Source organism: Haemaphysalis longicornis, unplaced genomic scaffold (assembly GCF_048455015.1).
Source record: "Haemaphysalis longicornis isolate Haplotype H1 unplaced genomic scaffold, Haemaphysalis longicornis Haplotype H1 scaffold_1, whole genome shotgun sequence".
Lineage (NCBI taxonomy): Eukaryota > Metazoa > Arthropoda > Arachnida > Ixodida > Ixodidae > Haemaphysalis > Haemaphysalis longicornis.
This window is the reverse complement of record NW_027526203.1, coordinates 230,874,120-230,888,323: the sequence shown is the minus strand read 5'-3', so window position 1 is coordinate 230,888,323 and position 14,204 is coordinate 230,874,120. Positions and strand designations below refer to the sequence as shown.

Genomic DNA, 14,204 nt, shown 5'->3' with positions numbered 1-14,204 from the left:
TAGAAAAAAAATTAATTTAGAAAAGAGAATAGGCAATAAAAAAAACTGAGAGAGACCTGCTGGGGCTCGAACCCAAGGTGTCAGCGCTAGTATTCAGTGCTATACGTCGAGGCTACAGAGCCAGAATGGTGGCTGCTTTTCAGCAGGCGCTCAAAAGAATAGCGCGCTCAGTGACATCACACAGGTCACGTGGGTGCTCTGTTCAGCGAAGCGTAAGGAAACACGCTATCCGATGAGGTATTGTGCAAGGAGGAATATGTAAAAACATTTCTAATCGGTCGTACGTGCTGCACGCGCCAGAAAAAAAGTACCTTTGAAGTTAACGCAACAGTTTTATTTGATAGTTTGCCTGTCTGCATACGCGCCTACTGCTAACGTACGTCATTTTAATCCCTAGGTTTGAGCACTGGTTTATAACCACCAGTTTTTTATTACAACGGTATTTCAAAATAACGAAAGATTTTCGGTGGTTCCCGCGTGATTCGATATATCGAGATTTGACTGTATATGTCGCTTATATAAAACAAGTGTAGGTGAGCGAGCGTGCATCAAATTGTTTGACGTAGGACATCAGGTGAATGTGCCGTCACAGCCCGTTAATTGTATTTGAAATGATAATTGCATTCAAATATGAATTACATGGCACGCAGAAAAAGCAAAAAACTGAAATTGATTCCTCTGTCATAGGAATCGGTCAAACAGAAAAGTGAAATGCCAGTGAAATCTGCAGCTGAGCATGATTGTGACGTCGTGCGGGAGGGTGGCTTCAGCAAAGGTGTACTGGCGTCATTTTCGTGAAGGATATGACGTCTTGTGGTATTCTGGCATAAAACGCTTTCGTGTTAAAATATAAAACTCGAAAACGAATAACCCGAACTCTAACGTCCTCTTTAGTACTAAAGGTGGCTTTCCCGCAAAAAGACCCTGTGTGCAGGGGTGCACCCTTTACGGGCCGCTTGCTTCGTTGTACTTGCGTTACTTCCGTGACGGATATGACGTAAGTGAAATCTTCGTGAATCCCGGAATAAAACACTTTCGTGTTAAAAAAAATCTTACAAACGATGGAGTATTTGGATCTAAAAATACATTTTCCAAGTCAGGATATTTATGTTGTACAAATATAGGTCCTAAACAAATGTGAATTCAATGTACTCACTGTTTGCTTATTTCATGTTAAAAAGACCAATTTTTTGAGGGCTCATGTTTGGAGTCTGGTGGACTCGGGCTGACCTTAAAAACAGTGCACAGGCTCGGGCTTATTTTGTTAAATGCTGCAGGGGTCGGGCCAGCCTCGGGCTCATATTTTGAAACGTTGTCGGGCTTGGGCTGGGCCCGTGCTTTTATTTAAATGCTTCGTCGGGCTCAGGCTGAGCCCTGGCAGTGTCCCTACCTGGCCGGGTAGGGCCTGGCCTAGAAATTCCAATCACTGCAGCCCTCTCCCACTCGACGCGCGAATCACGCTGGTGTTTCCGGCCTGCGTTCGCCTAATTTGTATTTTTTCAAACTCTTCAATTCACGGGTATGTCAGAGGCACGCGCGCCAGCTCAAACAGCGGCCGTGTGCATTTTCTCGCTACACAGATTCGCCGGTACTACACCGCGGGCAGACGCCGCTTGGGAGTTTCCGTGGACTGGAATGTCCGGGTACCGAATTGTCCGCACCGAAACGTCCTGCACCGAAATGTCTAGATCCCAGTCTGCGACATTTCGGTGCTGGACATTTTGGTTCGGGACGTTTTGGTGTGGGCATATCGGTGCACAGACAGTTCGGTGCACGAGCATTTCGGTGTGCAAGTTTCAGCGACCGAGTTATCGGGTGCTTGTTGTTTGGACCAGTCGTTATATTTTTATTTCGGCATAACGTTAGTTATAAACAGCATCCTAGCGAAGTGATTTCATTTTTAGATTGATGCCATGTTTGATTTTTGCCAGGTATTTTTAGAAATTGAGCATTTGTACATTTTTGTTTTATACTTCGTTCAGGAAACACCTGTTAAGCCGCCAACTCATTGATTTCCTTTACACACATCTTTTCTTAAAATTTATGAGAACTTGTTAACTAATATTATACGCTCTTTTTCTACAGCAAGCCGTGCTGATACGTCGGCGCTCTTGTGTCTCGTGCCCTTTCACCGTGTGCTGTTTTGATGCCGCCCCGAATAACGGTAATGACGTGTGCCATCGTCCAGAAGAAGCAGGAACCTCGCATGGTGCATGGGATGATCGAATGCTACGGAAACCGGCTGGCACGCAGCGCGCTACGTGGCGGTGCAATGGCTGCTCGTAGGATTTAAAAACTAACACAAAGAGCGCGGGAAAGAGGAAAACAGCGTTGTGCACATTGAAATCTGTGCCACTCGGAAAACGAGTTAGATTAGTCGTCCTAAATGTGATAACTATGCTTACACCCAATAACTCCTAAAACGTCGCGGTGGCTATAGCGTGACATTGCGATGATTCCCTCCCTCGCTTTCTGCTTCATAGGTGCGTGAGGCATACTTATAACATTTGTGCTCTCGTAACGCTAACGACTACTCATATAGTCTTGTTTAGGAAGGTCCCATGTACCTTTTCCGGAGAAAGTCAACGTTTGCATGAAATGCGAAATTAAACCATCTCGCGGGAGGCTCCACCGGTGTCTCTATCTTCCAAAATACTTCCGCCTGCCGCTACTACGTAAATATATAGGCCAGCACTCCACGACTGGAGCAAGCAGTTGGGGAAGGGTAGGAGACGTTCCTGGGGCTTACCACACCCTGTTTCTTGTTTTTAGTTCAAATAAACTTGTTCATCACCATAAATATCAGCGAGCAAACCATTCCCATTCCTGACGCTCTCAAGCCCTGATCGATGCTTGGCCTATTCCCGGCTCATGCAAGTGCACGTGTGGGCAAAGGGGCGGGCAGTTTTCTTTTTCTAGACAGGTGACGTACTCGCCAGGTCTTACTAGCGCCCCTCCCCTTCTTCACACCAAGAGAGAGAGAGAAAGTGATTTAATGAAGTCTGGCGATGTTAGCTGGGCTGAAATGCCTAACTTGCTACGCCAGTTGATGACGTGATGAAGACGACAACGCATAAAACGCGAGAAGACTCAACGAGGTAAATTGTTGCTGCCATCTATGCCGCAGAACGACAAACCCCTGCCTAAGAGTCTTCTTACTAGTGGTGCTGATATCCTCATTCACAAAACGAGTAGTGGCGCAGCGCTGTCTGGGAGCGTATTAGAGATATGGAGGGCCTGCGTCCAGGTGGCTGATCGTCTAACGAGAAGAAGTAGACATTTTCGAAAATGAGTATTTGGTGCAAGATGGCAGGGTCACCAGGCCCGGGGGAATCTTCGCTAGTGCGGGAAAGTCTAAACTGCACCCTATAGCCTCGTAGAGTTTTCTTCCTTGACCTAGTGACAGGCCACTCCTCTTATTGGGTATGTGTCATTTACCAAGGAAAATCATCATGGTCGTCATCGTCGCCATCATTGTGCCCGTCGTCCAGTTCGTTGCACGCGCACCAGCGATCATACTCCAGCGTCACTAGGCCAGATCGGTCGCAAAACTGTTGCGCTGCGGCATCACTGCCGAGTCGCCTACAGCCGACCCCTTCCTGCCTGAAGCCTGCTTGAGTTCAGCATGGACCCTGCCACCGGCGGTGATGTTCAGGGAACAGGCACCAGAAAGGAGACCGGTGCTGCACTCATACCTACAAGGCGGCTTTCTTGGGATGCGCGTCGCATGCACAAGCTCAAACACGAGGTCGTGGCCCACCCCGAACTTGTGCTGAACACCACGAGGAGAGCCTGGGAACACTACGACGTCGTGTTCCAGATGACCGACGGTATCGAGTCGCAGGCGCACCGCCTCGTGTTCAACTCCAGGTTGCCAGGTTGCGGCATGTTCTTCACCCGCAACAAGAAACCGAACACCGTCGGGTTGAAGTTCCAGTCACCCCCTTCTAAGCAGGAGGGAGGGCGCCAGCATCGCACTGAGGGACCTGCAGCCACCGAGATCATTGTAAGCGACTTCAGTTGGAAATGCTCGAGATCGTCATCGACCTCGCCTACCGTGTCCCGCTGCGTGTGCACGTCGGCCCTCACAACGTCCACGAGGTTATCGAGGTCGCCGAAACGCTGAGCATCGCGGAGATCCGAGAAACTTTCCTCCAGATGCTGGAAGAGAACGTCGTAGTGGACTACTTCTTGGGCAGCTACCAGTAGGCCGCGAAGGGGAAGAATTTGGCTCTCGAAAGAACAGCATTCCGGTACATCCTGCGGAACTTCGACAATATCGGGACAATGTGCCTGCCTGAAGTTCCAGTCCCCGACCGCCGAGCACTTGCAGTTCCTCGACGTGGAGTTCCTCCACGACGAACTCCACGTTCCTGACGTGTTCGAAAGTACCTTACGGGGCATGCAAAATAGATCGCTGGGAACGCACTGGTATGGTGAGCATATCTCGCCATACGTTTGCGGCTCATGAAGTTTTCAATCTACGGGAGCGAAAAGATCGACAGAGTCTGGAATGATCCCCAGGCACAAGCTGATAGAAGCGCCGTCGAATTCTTGGACCTCGTCAAGACGGTGCTGACCCTTAGGGAAATGCACAGCCATAACTTCTCCAAGTCTTGCTTGGTCCGGCCGAGAGTTCCAAAAGACATCCTTTTCAGGTTCGGCAGTTGAACGGACAGTGCCACCAACGACCACATGACGTATAAGTGCAGTTCCAGTCTGTGGAACGCCTTTGACAATCAGCGCAAACCGCGTAGGGATCGCCATGGTGTGGAAGTTCTTGTAAAGCTCGTCTACAGCGTGGGCGGATTCAACAGGTCGAGACTACCCTTCGGTCGCGACTCGCCTGCCTCGACGAGGCTCGGAAGAAGTAGACAATCCAAGCCAGCATAAACATGGTGCGGTGCAACGTCAGTGTAGCGGTCCTTGAAGGGACATATAGGCGGTTTCGATTACCAACTCTGCACGGCCTCCTGCAAGCTCTGTGAGTGGGGATGCGCTGCCTCCATGCACGAAATCCAGAGCAACGCCCCCGCCAGGGCACCTTTCGAAGCATCTACGTCATGAGTGGCTTCACGAGTCTTCAGGTCCTCAACACCGTCTAGAGCTATGACGCAGTAGCCGATGCTTGGATGCAGGTGTGCGTGATTCCGTCTCGCTGTGGGCAAACGTCAGGAAGTTCTGGTGACGCCGCCAACAATCAAAACACCAAAATAAAACAAGAGCTACGCAATCAGAAAAGTTTGCAAGTCAGGTGTATTTGCAAACCTAAAATGGAAATCAATAAAAACTTTTCAGTGAATAAAAAAACCTTTCATTTTGCAAGTGCCTGTGGACGTCGTTTACGCAAATTGCGCCATCTGTTGAACACTACCTAAGACGATGAAAACAGGAAAAATGAAAACCGAAAGAGAGCTCCGCCCACCATAGCTCCGTTACAGTGTACTGTAGCCGCTGTTGCTCCGCTGGCTTTGCCTAAGACTCAGCCGCTCTTCTTCCCTGCCGCAGCAAGATTTCCCTTCGAACGCGCCATTTTTCTTCGGGTAAGGCTCTTGCCCTGCGCGGGGCACGAGACAGAGCCCCCTCGCGGTGGCTCCTGCCCCGCAGAAGTGACGTCAAGCTAAACTAGTCACGTGACTTCTTGTGACATCACTAAACATGTTTTTTTTTGCACAAACGAGGACGTTGATTGATGGCGTGTGTGTGCCCTGTGGGAATCCGGCCGTGGCTCCAACCGCAAGCCTGACACGTCATTACCTCCTTATCGCTTTGCACAGCGGCTGCCTCGCGGCGCTTTGTCTTTATTGGGAGGATTGTTTGTAATTATTTTGATTGAGTATTTTTCGTGAACTTGCTGCTGCAGGCCTTGGAAATCCTAACGCATCCTTTTTTGATAATCTGATTCGCCCCGCTTTTCCGCGCTCTTTTTGTTGCCGTTAAATATGTTGCTAGCTCCATATTGTCTAACAGTTCGCGTGCCATCGGCTGTACGCTCCTGCATTCGTTGTCTACTTGTTCCGATCGCTACTTGCATTCCAAGCTTTTTGTTTTGATTCTGGCATAAAACGTCCGGATCAGTATTTTCTAGCGCTTCGCGCCGTGACTAACGGGCTAGCTGACTGATGACGTGATAACGGTAGCGACGCATTGTCAGCGGCGTCAGTGTGGGCACGAATCAAGTATCGTCACGTAGCGCCGGGCATCATCGAACGCAATTCGTCCTCGCATGGTGCACGTAGCTTGCTCTGAAATTTTTCTCGCGGGGCAGTGCAAGGAACCTTACTACTACTACCCGTCGTGGTGGCTCAGTGGCTAAGGCGTTGCGCTGCTGAGCACGAGGTCGCGGGTTGGATTCCCGGCCGCGGCGGCCGCTTTTCTGAGGGAGGCGAGAAGCAAAAACGCCCGTGTGTACGAGATTTCGGCGCACGATAAAGATCCCCAGGTGGTCAAAATTAATCTTGAGCCCTCCACTACGGCGCGCCTCATCGCCTGCGTTGCGTCGCCGCGCAACGCAGGCGATAAATCACTTTCCCCAGAATCAATCAATCAAGAAACCTTACTAACCCGCGGAAACGATCCGTGCACGCTGCGTGCAGGGAGCGTAGCTCCACTTTCGTGGGTGGCCTGGTGAATGGGAAAGCCCATCAGGTGCCCGTCCATGGTCAGCAAGCTACTCTAGCTATCGCTGAAACCAGCCGCGCACTGGCTGGCTTTCTGTGAAAGGAGGCACAGGCTCCAAATGTGCAAGTTTGGGAGAAGTCAAGCCGATCATATCGCCGTTTGTACCAAGCTTGACACTTGTGTTAAATAGCGCTTTCAAGTTTAATGTGCAAAAGGTCAACAATGTTTTTCAAATTTGTTGCTTTCAATAATGCTGTTGTGCTTTCGTGATAGGCAGACTTTAAATAAGCTGCGAATTCTAAGCAATCTGTAGGCAGCCATTATTGAATGCACTGGAAACAACGTTTTGTCTACCTTTATATTTGTTACATAGGGTTCGTGAAACTGCCAGCTAGCAAGATTAATGAAAGGTTGTTATCTGCTCAAATATAGGAAACAGGTAGCAAAGGATGGATAATATAGCCCTCGCCCATCACCAGTTGATCGTCTGGAAGTGTCTCATAACTTCGTTCACAATTACCGCATGAATTTTATTAGATGCAAAGCATCGCTTGCTCGGTGCTATGTCCCTTATCCTTCCGGCCTCCGTCCGCACCTCTTTTCCTCTCCACGCCAGCTGTGATAACGTAACTCTCTCCCATCTTCCTCTCCACACCACCTGTGTGCGCTGCTCCTCCTCTCCCCTCTACACGCCAGCTGTGATAACGTCACTCTCCCTTCTTCACAACAGCTGTGCGCGCTGCTCCTCCTCTCCCCTCCTCCTCGCCACTTCAGATAAACCAGGTCCGCGCCGCTGCTCCCTTCCGTTGCTGCTTCGGTCTGCGCCGTCCGATGAGCTGACAATGGAAGCCAACGATTCTGGCAGTGACCCGCAACGGTATCTCAGTGGCTAAGGCGTTGCGCTGCTGAGCACGAGGTCGCGGGTTGGATTCCCGGCCGCGGCCGCTGCTTTTCTGATGGAGGCGAAAAGCAAAATAATGGTTCAAGCGGTCGTAGTGAAACGGCTACGCTGGTTGCTGCCGTTTCATCCTTCGGTCTCACTCGCGAAATTCAGCGGCCGCAAAGAGGCTCCGTAGCCCCATTCGCGAAACATCGTGAGTTACTGAAATGCTCTGCATTTAAAACATCCCCCTCGCGAGGGGCACGATCAAATGCAGAGCATTTCCGCGGGGGGCGCGCCTGCAAGTCGTATGGATTACGTATTGGTTGTTGTGGTAATTGTTGTCTTCCAGCGTAGACATTGTCGATGAAGTCGCTGGTGAAACGTGAAACGTGCCGTGAACCCCCTGCCGCGGCTATGACTCAACGTAGAGCGGCTATGACGCAACGTGGCGCGGCTATGACGCAACACAATCCAACACAATCCACTTTAATCCAATCCAAACCAATCCAATCCAAGCCAAGCCAATCCAATCGAATCCAATCCAATGCCTCTCGCGAGGGAGTGTTATAGCGCCAAAATCGCGCCACCACACGAACGCGTGATGTTGACGTCACGATAACGCCACAGATGTTAGCGACCGGAGCACGCGCGAACGACATATGTGGTTTAAGCGCGAACCGACCGCGGCGAGAGAGCGCGATGCGAGCGCCCCCACCTGTTTTTGCGCGCGAACCGACTGTTGATCAGCGCGAACCCAACGCGGCGAGAGAGGGTGTTGCGCACGTCCCCACCTGTTGTGCGCCCGAACCGAACGCGGCGAGAGAGGGCGTTGCGAGCGGAGAGAAGGCGAGGAGTACGCGGGGGAGAGGGCGCACCTGTGGCCGACGGTTGAATGAGTCAAGGATATAAGGCGTGTTTGTAACCTGCTATTCTGTGTCGGCTTTGTGGTGCAGTGGGTAGAGTACCATGTACCTTGCGTTCCGCCCGCAGAGTCGTTGGTTCGAAATCTGGCGCCGGTACGTATTTTTTTTATATATTGTAGGGGGAGCGATGCGGACTACGGACGCGAACGCGGGTGACATCGTGAGTTACTGAAATGCTCTGCATTTAAAAAATAACCATCTTCCTACGTGGGAACCCTGAGGAGATGCAAAGCAGCTCGAGTTTGCACGAGTTTGCACGGCTTTGCATCTCCTCAGGGTTCCCACGTGGGAAGATGGTGTAATTTTTTTCCCTGACCTTTGCCCCAGTGCCTTCAGCATTTTTAAACCCAGTTAGTGAACAAAACATCATCCTGCATCTGTTCTGATTTTATTTTAGTATGCTAGTTCCTTGTTTATTCTTGTGTTTGGCTTGGAAGTCAACATAACCAACCACAATACTTTCGTGCCCACTCAGTCGGATGGCCAGTAATGGTGAGAGCTTTTCTGAAAGGCTTACAGTTGATTCACAAATTTTGATTGGCTGTGACATCAATATACCCATCCGGAGCACCTTGTGGAATTCAGCTCGACATTAATACTTGTGTTCACAGCTGGTAAGAAGGGCTTAGTTGTGTTTGGGGGGGTGGGGGTGGTGAGCAGTAAAAGTTTCCAATTGCGAGGAGATATTTTATGTTCCATTGCTTTTTAACTCGTAAGGGCCATAATACAGTGCCCCATATTTTGTTCAAAACGATGCATATCCCGGCATAGCCCAACTGCTAGAAAGCACATTCTTGATTGATTGTGGGGTTTAACGCGCCGACGCAACGCAGGCGATGAGGCGCGCCGTAGTGGAGGGCTCCGGATTAATTTTGACCACCTGGGGTTCTTTATCGTGCGCCGAAATCTCGTACACACGGGCGTTTTTGCTTTTCGCCTCCATCAGAAAAGCGGCCGCCGCGGCCGGGAATCGAACCCGCGACCTCGTGCTCAGCAGCGCAACGCCTTAGCCACTGAGCCACCGCGGCGGGTGAAAGCACATTCTTGCGTGGTGTATAGAATTACCTTGTGTTATGTGATAATTAGCTAAAAAAAGAAAAAAGGCCATTCAAATATATTTTTAAGCTAACAAGCCTAAAAAACAGTTTATGGAGCACATCTATGAGGAAATGGTTCTTGTACACCTTGACATTACCCTCTCCGGAGAGTACTTAGTACCCTGTGCAGGAGCTGGAGCCAAGGACACCTATGTGGACGTGAATGTCTTTGTTGGTGTTTGTGAATATTGCAGTACAGCTGAAAGCTGTATGTATCATGGATGGCTTCAACTATAAAATGACTCTAATGAACGTACTTATACTTTGGTGTCAGTGGGCAGCATGTGAGCATTGATATGTGCTTCGCTGTTGACATTTTTGTTACACAAAAACAGGTTAAGGTCAGGCACTGGAGCAAGTATTCATGCCAAAACACGGGAAAGAAACTGGACAAAAAAGCTGCGAACACATGGACATTGTGTTCATCACAGAACCTTTCCTTGTACTTCAGTACTGTTATTGTTGCTGTATTTCTCCCCAAATTTTAACCAACTCTACCAGCTTCACACCTTCAGCCAGAAAGCAAACATGATGTTTGTCTATGAAAAGTGATTCTACGAAACTTCCGTGGCTGTGCAAAAAGTCAGTGAGTAGTAGCTCTAATTTCTCTGCACAGTCTGTGGTGTGAAGTTCCTTTTCCATACAAAACACAAGGGTTTTTTGGCACAATACAAAGAAAGAATGCCAAATAAGCAAGTGATACCTTCTAGCACTACACTGCAGTCCGACAGGAAAGCCAAACCACCAAGGGATCTTTTTGCTTGAGTGCAAAGCTCTGCAGAGAAGCCAAGAAAAAGATTCCTTTTTTGCTGACACCAAAGTTCTGCTGCAAAGCCAAAACGTGTGGCTTCTGTTACTGATGTTTTGCTGTAAGACAGGCATTTGAATGTATTGCAGTAAGGCATTTGTTGTGTAGATGTCCTTACACCAAGGTAAATGAACCAGGCTGGCTGGGTAATAAAAACCTTGAGTGAGGTTTCAACAAAATGTTTTATTTAAAATGTTAGAATACTGTTTGTTATAAATAGCAATTAACGTTTTAATATGGTTTTGACAGAAGTTAAGTGGCCTGTTGGAAATCATTGGCTGTGGTGACGGCGGTGCGCGCAGTACTTAAGCCCTTTCTTCTGCGTATTGCAGTTCGACTCATTCCGGCAACCGACGACGAAGGACGAAGTTCCGGGAATTATCTTCTGGCCAAGTGTTACCGGAGGACGCATCGTGCTGCGCACCCTTCTGGCTCAACCAGACACGTCACCATTCTGCGCCAAGCTACCGGCAGGGGAACGAGTTCCCGGCGCTGCCTATATAGCCTGCACGGGTCCTCCAGCAGCATTGGCAGTGGTCAGGGGCCGGACACTACGGCTTGTTTCGGTGTCGCAAAATAAAGTGGCGCCATGACGCTGGTAGCCAAGCGAAAATTCAGCAACTTCTGCATATGTGGCTTTATCTTTTTAACATACGCAGCAATAAAGTAAAGTGATTCAATTATGTGTAGAAATAAAATTTATTCTTGGCTGTTTCCTTTTTTGGCACACTATTTATTTATTTAGTCGCTTCATTCGTTGCGCCGACGGGCGGCGCTTTCGCTCTTATCTCTTCTGCTGCCATCCTGTCCGTCTGCTCCTGCCGCTTTCACCATTTACCTTGCTTTCACTGTGTGCAAGCGTGTGTAGAAGTTTTGTAGTATGCCTTTAAGGTGAAAATTTCTGTGTCTGTGAGTGCGAACGGGCTCAGAATGTCAGAGAAACTGAGAAAAGGACACAACGTGTGCTTCCATGCTGTGCGCTGCGACAACTCGGGAAAGAATTGCTCAGCGAAATTTTTCCGCTTCCCAGCGGACGGCAGGTCAGCACACTGTTTATTCAGTCAAAGGTATCAAGAATCAAGCGCTATCTTTATCAAAAAAGCCGCAGGGCGAACCGAAAAATCTTCTGCTGTGGCTTTACAGTGAATTTTTTTTGTTTGGTAGAACACATTTTCCAGTAATGTTGTAAGCATGCGAAGCTACTTGTCGACAGTTTTTCATGAGTCGATTGATGCCAGCGGACACGCAGACGGAAATTTAGCTTCGGTATCGGTTTGGTAAGTGGTTGCTCTTCATTTTCTTTCCACCAGAGAAAAGCTTGGAAATTATGTTCGCCAATGTGCTTAAATGGTTCATCGACGAACTGGTTTGGCTTTAAAGCGCTCCTACGATCAGTTTCTCATAGCGACATCACTACCTTTGAACGCTTATTAGCACTAAAGAAGCCCCCAAAACTATTTACGGGGCAGCTGACCGCTTGCATTCCGTGTTACGAGAAGTTCGAGTTACCTGCGCGACGGCCCAGCTGCGCTTTGCTTTTGAAACAGTGCTACGACACATTTTTGTGCTTTCGTTGCACTCTCATTGTTTGTTTCGCTTTTACGTGTTGTTTATTGATATCCATGGTGGTATTTTTTCCAATTAATAGGTCTGGCGTATGGCAAAATTACGCAGAAAATGCGATAGCTATAAAAGGTTTTTTGGGATAGCAAGTATACGAGAATAAGAATATGGAGCGGTTGCTAATGGTGGCGAAATGAGCTGGTCATCTCACTTGATAATCGTTTTATTATTCACAGACGTGTTTTAATGAAACCGCTTCTGTAGAATTGCATTGTGTGCAGCAAACGAACGTGGTGACCTCTGTAGCAATTTTCTGTATACGAAGAATTGTACGAAGATGTCTCTTATGTTTGTGTAACCGACACAGAATACGGACATTTGGTCTTATTATACGAGATACACAGCTCTGTGTATATGTGACATGTATTGAACTTCGCTTGCGATACCTTGCTAATAAAATCAATGAATAAACCCCATTTTCCGCCTACTGCTTTTTCTGCCCCAAACAAAATTGTCACGCTTCAGGGCGTGCTGACTCACGCGTATTCAACTAAGAAAGATATCCAAACAAATGTTTTGTGCACGTGCTGAGAGTCCAAGCAAATTAGCAACTAGTATTAGCTGTCGGAAACAATATGTGCAGCAGCAACATAATCTGAAAAGCAAAATGAAAGCGCTGTTCACGCTTGCGACACGCAGATAGTCGCGCTCGTTGAGCCCATACCAGACGATAAGCGGCACGGCGTTTCCTCCTCGCACATCAGCGAAAGCATTGTCATAGCAGCATCAGTGATTTTTTTGTTGTTTTTGGGTTTGACAGTTTGGCCTACCAAGCACCAGGGGACAAATTGGCGCTGTTGCCGCAATTATCGGTTACCTGGGGGGTATACCAGCTGACCTAGCCGTGCAGTGGTGACGGCGGTGCGCGCAGTACCTGAGCCCTTTCTTCTGCGCATTGCAGGTAAAACAATTCCATACACTTTTTAGATGCGGAGCATCTTATAGCGGTGGCCTGTCCCGCGTCGGCGTCGGCGTCGTCGGTGTCGCAGTCACACTGCGCATGCGCAACTCTCCTCCTTACCTCTCTCCAACAGTTACGGGTTACTCTCTCCGCTCTCTCTCTCTCTCTCTCTCTCTGTGAAGCACGTGAAGCAGCGTTGGTTCGTGAACGTCGAGCGGCGGATGCTGAACTACGACAACGTGAAGCAGCGGCGGTTCGTGAACGTCGAACAACAGAACCTGAACTACGACAACGAGAAGCCGCTTCGAAACCACAACGTCGAGCAGCAGTACCTGAGCGAGCAGCAGTACTCGCCCCGCATCACCCCATGGTTCCCCTCGGCAAGATGGTGTAATTTTTTTATCTGTTTTGTGGCTATATCTGCCGTCACTGCTGCCATCAGTGCCTTCTGGTTGTTCTTGCACTTTGTCCGTGAGCTATGGCTAAGGAGCTTGCAAAGCTTTTTCAAGAGTTGAAGGAAGAGCTAAAATCGGAAATGAAGGCATTTAGAGAAGCAACGGAACGTAATCTTCGTTCGGATGATCGCGGTATGCGCACTGATATCGAAGAAATGAAACGAAGCATGAACTTCACAAGCAAAAGCCTCGACGACGCAAACGCGCGTCTTGCAACAACTATAGGCGAAAATAGCACACTCAAAAAAAAACCGCGCCAATCCACCCCGTGAATGTGGTTGGAAAGCAAAGCTGTAAACGGCACCCACAATGATTACCCATGCGACGTCACTTAAATTCACTCACATCGCCCTACAAATACTAAAACCAGAGAGAAGTGAAATGCACTTAACCACACCAGTTATTACTTCAAAGAAATATTCTTGGTAAGGTAAAATCAATGCATAATGCATGAACGGTGATTGGTTGAGTTCTATTGGTGTAGCACAAGAGTGGAAACTGTTTTTATAAAATGAAAGTAAGCTCCAACATGGTGTTAGACGATCTGACTTCTCCGTCTCTGCGCCCCGGACGGAGGCAACGAGATTTGTGGCAGAGAGAGAGGAGGAGAACGCGGAGGAGGAAGAAATACTTTTGTTCAGATTTCTGAACGGCCCAGAGTGCAGCCCAGGGGAGTGATTCCTTCTTCTGTGGGGCCCATATGCAGTCCGCGCGGCCTCTGTTCTGTCCACCCGCTGAAGCTGGGTAGGTAGAGAGGGCATGGACAGCAGCATCTCCCATTGCTCTTGTTGGGTAGTTGACGGAAAGAGAGGAGGGTGCTCAGGCCTAAAGTCGCACACCCCGATTACGGGGCGGAGGGTTCCTACTTCTGAGCAAAATTTACATTCAGCGTC

At 48.9% G+C, this 14,204-nt stretch overlaps 1 long non-coding RNA gene across 1 annotated transcript in view; it reads left to right on the top strand.

Annotated features, from left to right (window-relative positions):
* Positions 1–12,327, top strand: part of LOC144168666 (uncharacterized) — a 106,252-nt gene extending 93,925 nt beyond the window's left edge. Inside the window, exon 4 of the long non-coding RNA XR_013322195.1 lies at positions 10,665–12,327. This is a non-coding gene — a long non-coding RNA (uncharacterized LOC144168666). The remainder of the gene's footprint in view (positions 1–10,664) is intronic.
* The last annotated feature ends 1,877 nt before the right edge of the window (positions 12,328–14,204 follow it).